The 6,112-nt window shown below is 55.8% G+C and overlaps 1 non-coding gene across 1 annotated transcript; it reads left to right on the forward strand.

Moving 5' to 3' along the window:
• The first annotated feature begins 1,884 nt into the window (after window positions 1-1,884).
• LOC104913989 lies at window positions 1,885-2,685 on the forward strand. The gene is made up of 3 exons (XR_004161840.1): window positions 1,885-2,005; window positions 2,200-2,352; window positions 2,475-2,685. It is a non-coding gene; the product is annotated as an uncharacterized LOC104913989 (transcript).
• The last annotated feature ends 3,427 nt before the right edge of the window (window positions 2,686-6,112 follow it).

Consider the following 6,112-nt stretch of genomic DNA (forward strand, 5'->3'; position numbering starts at 1 on the left):
GGGCAGGATGAGCCTGTGCAGCAGGACTGCATGTGGACCGAGTGCTCCCCAGTCCCACAGCCGTGGGTTTGCAGCTCATGGGAGAGCAGGCAGCAGGATCCTCTCATCCCTGTTTTGGCAGAATTCTTCTAGAAACAATCATTATCTTCTTTTATTGGGTTGGGTTTTTTTTTTAATCACGTAGCAAAATGGTAATAATTCTCCCTATAAATATCTACGTGTGTGTGTATATATATATTTTATTGTGAGAACAGGGTAGTGCTATTTTTAAACCCTTATTTTATATATGGAAATTTCTATCCTGACAATAAACACCCTGGAGATTTGTAGGACACGTCTTGCTCCTTTTTGCTGGGCTGCAGGGCCCTACAATTCCTTGTGCCCGATCAGGGTCCCCCACCCTCTGCCTCTGCACGTCCTCTGGGAAGATCCTTGCTTTATGAGCATCACTCAAGTTGGACCCCCACCGGGGACAAGGATGGGTGTCGCTGAGCCGGAGGTTTGATCCTAATGCCACGCACCACCGAGCTGACACTGCCGATGGGAGCAGCTCCCTGAGGAAACAAGCAGAAACCTCCTGAGCTGGGACGGGGGGGACAGCAGGGCAGAGCAAAACCCCATTAGGGCAGCGGCTGGGCAGTCGTGCACAGCACCAATAGCGGCACTCACTAGATGGCACCAGACACCGGCGCTGCCGAGGGGTGCGGGATGGGCATCCTTTCTCATGGGCACCTGTGAGCTGGGGGGGGAATGGAGCTCCAGCCGGAAAGCACCGCATCGCCCTAAGAAGCGGACAGGGCTGACTGGAGGGCCAAGCTACCCCTGAGGGGCTTTGCGCATCCTCAAACAGCCGGGACGTCACCTCCATGCCCAGACCCTGGAGCGAATGGGGAGCGCAGCACTTCCCTCTACACCCCCAGCAGCTGCTCGACTCCCAAAGATGGTTTCAAAAGTGATCAAGGGGTTGTATCTCTCATTAAAAGCGCTAAATTAGCGGTGCACGTCCCAGAACGCCTGTTTGGGTTGGCTGACTCCTTCTCGCTTGTTTAACAAATGACTTTACAAAGAGCTGAATGTAACCACAGAGTCATTAGGGGAAGCGGGTAATAATTAACAGATACCCAGACAGTTCAAGACCAGTCTCTGTGGCACATGGAGACACAATAAATGGGAAGTCGGAGTGGGAAAAGGGCGCAATGAGGCACCCACAGGGTGAAGGCGGGGCGGGGGGCACAGGGGGACAGTGCCCTCCTTTTCCTGGGCTTTGCCCAGAGCATTGCAAAACCCAGGGCTGCCCCAGGCTGCGTTTGTGGGAACACAGTTGGCTGTGTGCTTGGCTATGGGGGGAAGGGAAGGGGAGGGGCACCCCTCTGACTATTCCCTGTGCCCACTTCCAGCACAGCTGGGCTCTGCGCACAGCAAGAATCCCAAGGAAAAGCTTTGGGAACCATTGCACAAGGTAAGGGGGACATTACTCCATTTCCTACCAGAGTCAATTTCCCATTGCCCAAGAGCACCCAAAGAAAAAAACAGCTCTGCTTGGAGCAAGGGTGCAACCTCCTCACGAAGGAGAGATATTGTCTGTCCCCAGCAAAGCCCCAGAGAGAGCACAGCAGGTCACCATCATGTCTTAACCTGGAGAATGGTGTGAGTGCAGCAGGGCACCCCACCACTGCCCAGGGGCTGCTCAGGGGCTGTTCCCCCAACCCCCCCTCAGGTGCAGCCGCACAGCACAGTTGTGCAATGCAGCAACTTCGCTTTTTGAGCAATTGAACAATCAATGTTTGTCTTATGCAAAAGGCTTCCAGAAAACGCAACAGCAGAGAAAAAAGGCACAAACACACCCTCCCAGCTTCCCCTCCACCCCATCCTGTCCCCAAGCACTTAAATGCCGCTGTCCCCCAGCAAGATACGCTCGCACCTCTCAGGAGAAGCAGCAGCATGAAGACCGTGCCTGCCCTCTTGCTCGTGGGGATGCTCATCCTCTGGGCTGAGCTCCCATCAGGTACGATACCCAGGGGCAGGAGACTGATTGCAGCAGCAAGCCATCCCTGCTTTGCTGCAGGGGTTGCTGCAAAAGAGCAGCTCCTCCTTGTGCTTAAAGAGGAGTGGGTAGCACCTGCATCAACTGGGAAAAAGTCCCCTTGGAGCCCTCCCGGGGGTCTTTCAGCTGCAGCAAACCTCCCTGTGCTCCTGCAGGCACTGCCTGGTCCTGCCCTGAGGTCCACATCACCTGCGCTATGGTCAACCCCAGGAACGACTGCTACAGCGACTGGCAGTGCCCGCGTGGCAAGAAGTGCTGCAAAACCTTCTGTGGGCGGCGATGCATCTCACGCATCTCCCTGTCCTACGGTACCGTCATCTCCACGACCACCTTGGCATGCTGGGGCTGCGGTGGCCGTGGCTCTGGGCAGGGAGCTCGGGCTGTTGGGGTAAGCCAGCGTTATCTCTTTGCTCTCTCTCCCTTTCCCCAGTGTGAGCTACTGCGCCCAGCACAACCAGAGGGTGCCTGTGTCCCCGTGCCACCTCCCGCCCCATGCACCTGCAGAAGGACCGCCAGCCCGCAGGGGACAGGGACAGCTTCTTGCTCACACTCCAAGATCTTCTCTACTGCTGTATGCCATCTTCTCACCCTCTTCCTTCATTCCCCGCTGCTGTTACAACAAATAAAAGCTTGTCCCAGGAGCACCGGTGTGCAGTTCTCTTCTTCCCCTCCCTGCTTCTCACGGCCCATCCCAGTGCACATCCCCAGGTGCATCAGAGCTGTGGGATGGGGTGTGAGACCAGTGCTACGGGATGGGGGTGCAGCACCCAGCAAATGGCAGGGGCACCCCCACACTGCATTGTGCTGGTGGAGGATACAAACACCAGACAATGAGCTCACCAACCAGACTCAGGTGGGAAATAGATCATCACTCACCCCCAGAACTGAGTCCTCCCATGAAGACGGCCCCTTGCACCAAATGTACTCATGGGGTGGGAAGCACCGTGTCCTGCACGCTATGGGGCACAGCATAGAGCCCCAGTGCTGCACCCAGGCTGGCACAGTGACACAGACAGGCCAGCGTGATGGCATACGTGATGGCATGTCCCATTAGTCACAGATCCCAGCTCCCCTCCTCCAGCAGCACCAGCTATTATCAGCTATTAAGCAGGCATTTCCATACAGCTGGCTAATTTGATAACGCTGCAATTATCCTGGTTTGTTAACAAGATTAAATCGCTAATTAGTTTGATTAAGCGCAGTGCTCCAGGCGTGGGGTGCCTCCAGCTGCCCATCCTGCAGGGACAGAGGAAAGGTGACAGCACAGGAGTGCTTCATTCCCCTGCAAGCTGCCCTCTGGGACCTGCAGGCCTTGGTGTGGGTGTCTGCAAGGGCCCTTCCTCCAGCCTTTGTCACCACTGCCACCCGGCTGGGCAGCAGCAGATGGTGATGGTGGCCTGAGGAGGGGCTGAGGAGCACTGTGTGGGACTCACAGCTGTGGGACCTCTGATTGGGGTCTGAATACAGAGCAGGTTGGTGCTCTGCAGTTACATGAGTCCTTTCCAAAGAGTGATTCTGACCCATCTGATAGGAACAACTTTGTGAGGGGAGGGGGTTTAACCAGCCATAGTCCCAGCAGGATGCAGCTGCCGCATGGAACCCAATGAGGGAAATCCTTGGGCTGAGAGAACTCTCTGCTATGTGTGGAGAGCAGCTGGGGATGGGCAAGAATGAATCAATGCCACCCCAGTCCCTGCATATAATAAATACAGCTCTGCAGAGAAATAAATCATCCTCTCTGCTGAAGGCTGACCCGCGCGTGCACCCCTCCTTGCGCTGCCTCCCACAAAATGAGTGCCCCATTTGAGGTTCAGGAAGGGATGAGCCCAATGCTGAAGCAGGTCTGTGGGCAGCGCTGCCCACCGAGGGAGGGTGAGGAGGACCCCCATAGTAGAGCACAGCTCCTGTCAGCACCAGCACAGGGATTCCCACAACCCTGCCTGTGCCAAGGCACACGCAGCTGCTCCTTCCCCTGATGGTTATGTAGGTTAATGGCATGCAATGTGATTGCGAGACACAGGAAACCACAAAGCTCTGTCAATATTTAGCTTTTGCACATTTGGCTAATTAGGGAGCAACCTGCGATTCCCTCTGAAGAAGGAGCAGCTGCTCCACTCACCTCCATCACTCTGAGTTCTCCCACTCCGGATGGGATGGACGTCACCTCCTTATTTCTGGAGTTCTCTGCGGTCCTGAACCGCAGTGCCCAGGCTCTGGATGTCAGAAATCATTACACTAAATACGGCTTCATGCATGATTCATGAGGCAAGGCTCCACGTCCATCAGGATGAAAGCAGAGCATGGTCCCAACACACACAGAGCCCAAATGGGCAGACACCAAACGCAGGCAGTGGGCCGATGTCCGCTGGTACCTTTCTGCTTTGGGAGCTGCTGCAACTCACGTTGCTAATGAGCGTGGGCAGCTGGCACAGTGGCCAGGAGCAGCCCCAGAGATGCAGTGAGCACAGCCAGCTCAGGGCATACGGAGCCATCTCCTGGCTTGGTGCAGCCTCTGAAAGTGGAGGAATGGTTCTTCTGAAATGTCATCTGGAAGCTCCTTCCAGCTGCAGAGTGAGAGGCATGGGTGCCACGCTGCAGCAGCAGGGATCATCCTGGGTCGCAACGCTTCTACCGTCACTCCAGACCTCTGGAAATCAGGGAGATGCATCACCTCTTTGTGCCTGGATCTGGTGGTGAACGCAGTCCCTGGGCTGTGAAAGACAAGCAACAAGTGAGGGCTGCCCTCGGTGTGGTGATGGTGATGGAAGCAAGAGATGGAGCAGCACAGTGCAGGGATGTGTCCTGGGTGCAGCACCCAGTGCAGAGATGCTGGGAGGTGAGATTGGAGGTGGTGAGCATCCTCTAGATGTGTTGAAGACAGTAAATCCCTTTTAATTAAAGCAGCTCTGCAAACACACTATACCCATTTATATTTCCCCCCTACATTTTAATTTCTTGCTACGTCAGCTATTAAATAACAACAACAAAAAAAAAGAGCAGGAGGAAGAAAGGAGCAGAGCTGACACGGGATGAGTCACTGCAGCACGGAGATGGCTGCTGGCTCCACTCACTGTGCAGCACAGAGCGTGGCACGTGGCTGCGTCCCTTGGCCCCGCGTGGAGCATCGCCAAATGGTTATCGACAAACCCCCCGGCAGCAGTGGGAGGAGGGCCACCTTTGAGAGAGGCAGGAGGGGAGACGTGAAGGAGGGGATGGCGTTTCCAGCTGACCTGATTTCTTCACGTTTCCCTGCTCACATCACTGTGAGTTAGCTCAGGAGCTATGCTGGTCGCTGGGGCCATGGGAGCTGCATCCCATGGCGTGGTCGCACTGATAGTGCTGTGAGCACGGCCCCATGCTGGTGAACAGCCTGGAAATGGGAGTCCTTCCATCCCAACCCAGCTTCTGGGTGTTAGCGGGAGGTTGGAGCTGGCTGATGGGAGAACCGGTCCTTCTGCAGCAGGGTTTGTGCAATGGAGGACAATGCACCTGGGTGCCACTCGTGCTGCAGCAAAGCTGGAGGGATGGCAGCGATGCCAGCACCAACCCAGGAGAGGTTGGGAGGTGAGCAGTCCCAGGCTGGGAGCAGAGTGAGGGAGCACGCAGGGCTGCTCAATGCCTTTTCCCTGCTGCTGGCACAGCCATACAGGGACACAGGTCTGGGTCTGCCCAGTGGCACTGCACAAATGGGGCTGTGGAGGAGCACTGGCAGTATGTGTAGGCTGCCCAGAGTGTGCGCTGAGCACGTCCCATGGTGAGCCCACAGCTTCCCCAAGGCAGTGGGGGAAGCCTCTCTCCCAGGAAAACCAATTCCCCCTGGTAACAGAGCAGATGCATGGGAATGGTGCTCCACAGATCCCACAGCATCACCCCACAGCATCATCCCACAGTATCTCCCTGCAGCCAGGCAGGGAGCAGCATGCAAGCAGCCAGTGGCGGCGTTCATCTCAGCAGCTCAGCCATCCCTAATTGCCATCAAAATGAACGCTTCTTGCTTCGTGTCACAGAACAGAGGAATTTCCCTCACTTGGGTATTTTTTCCGATTTTTTTTTTTTTCCAGGCCTCCC

This window comes from Meleagris gallopavo, chromosome 22 (assembly GCF_000146605.3).
Source record: "Meleagris gallopavo isolate NT-WF06-2002-E0010 breed Aviagen turkey brand Nicholas breeding stock chromosome 22, Turkey_5.1, whole genome shotgun sequence".
Taxonomy (NCBI): domain Eukaryota; kingdom Metazoa; phylum Chordata; class Aves; order Galliformes; family Phasianidae; genus Meleagris; species Meleagris gallopavo.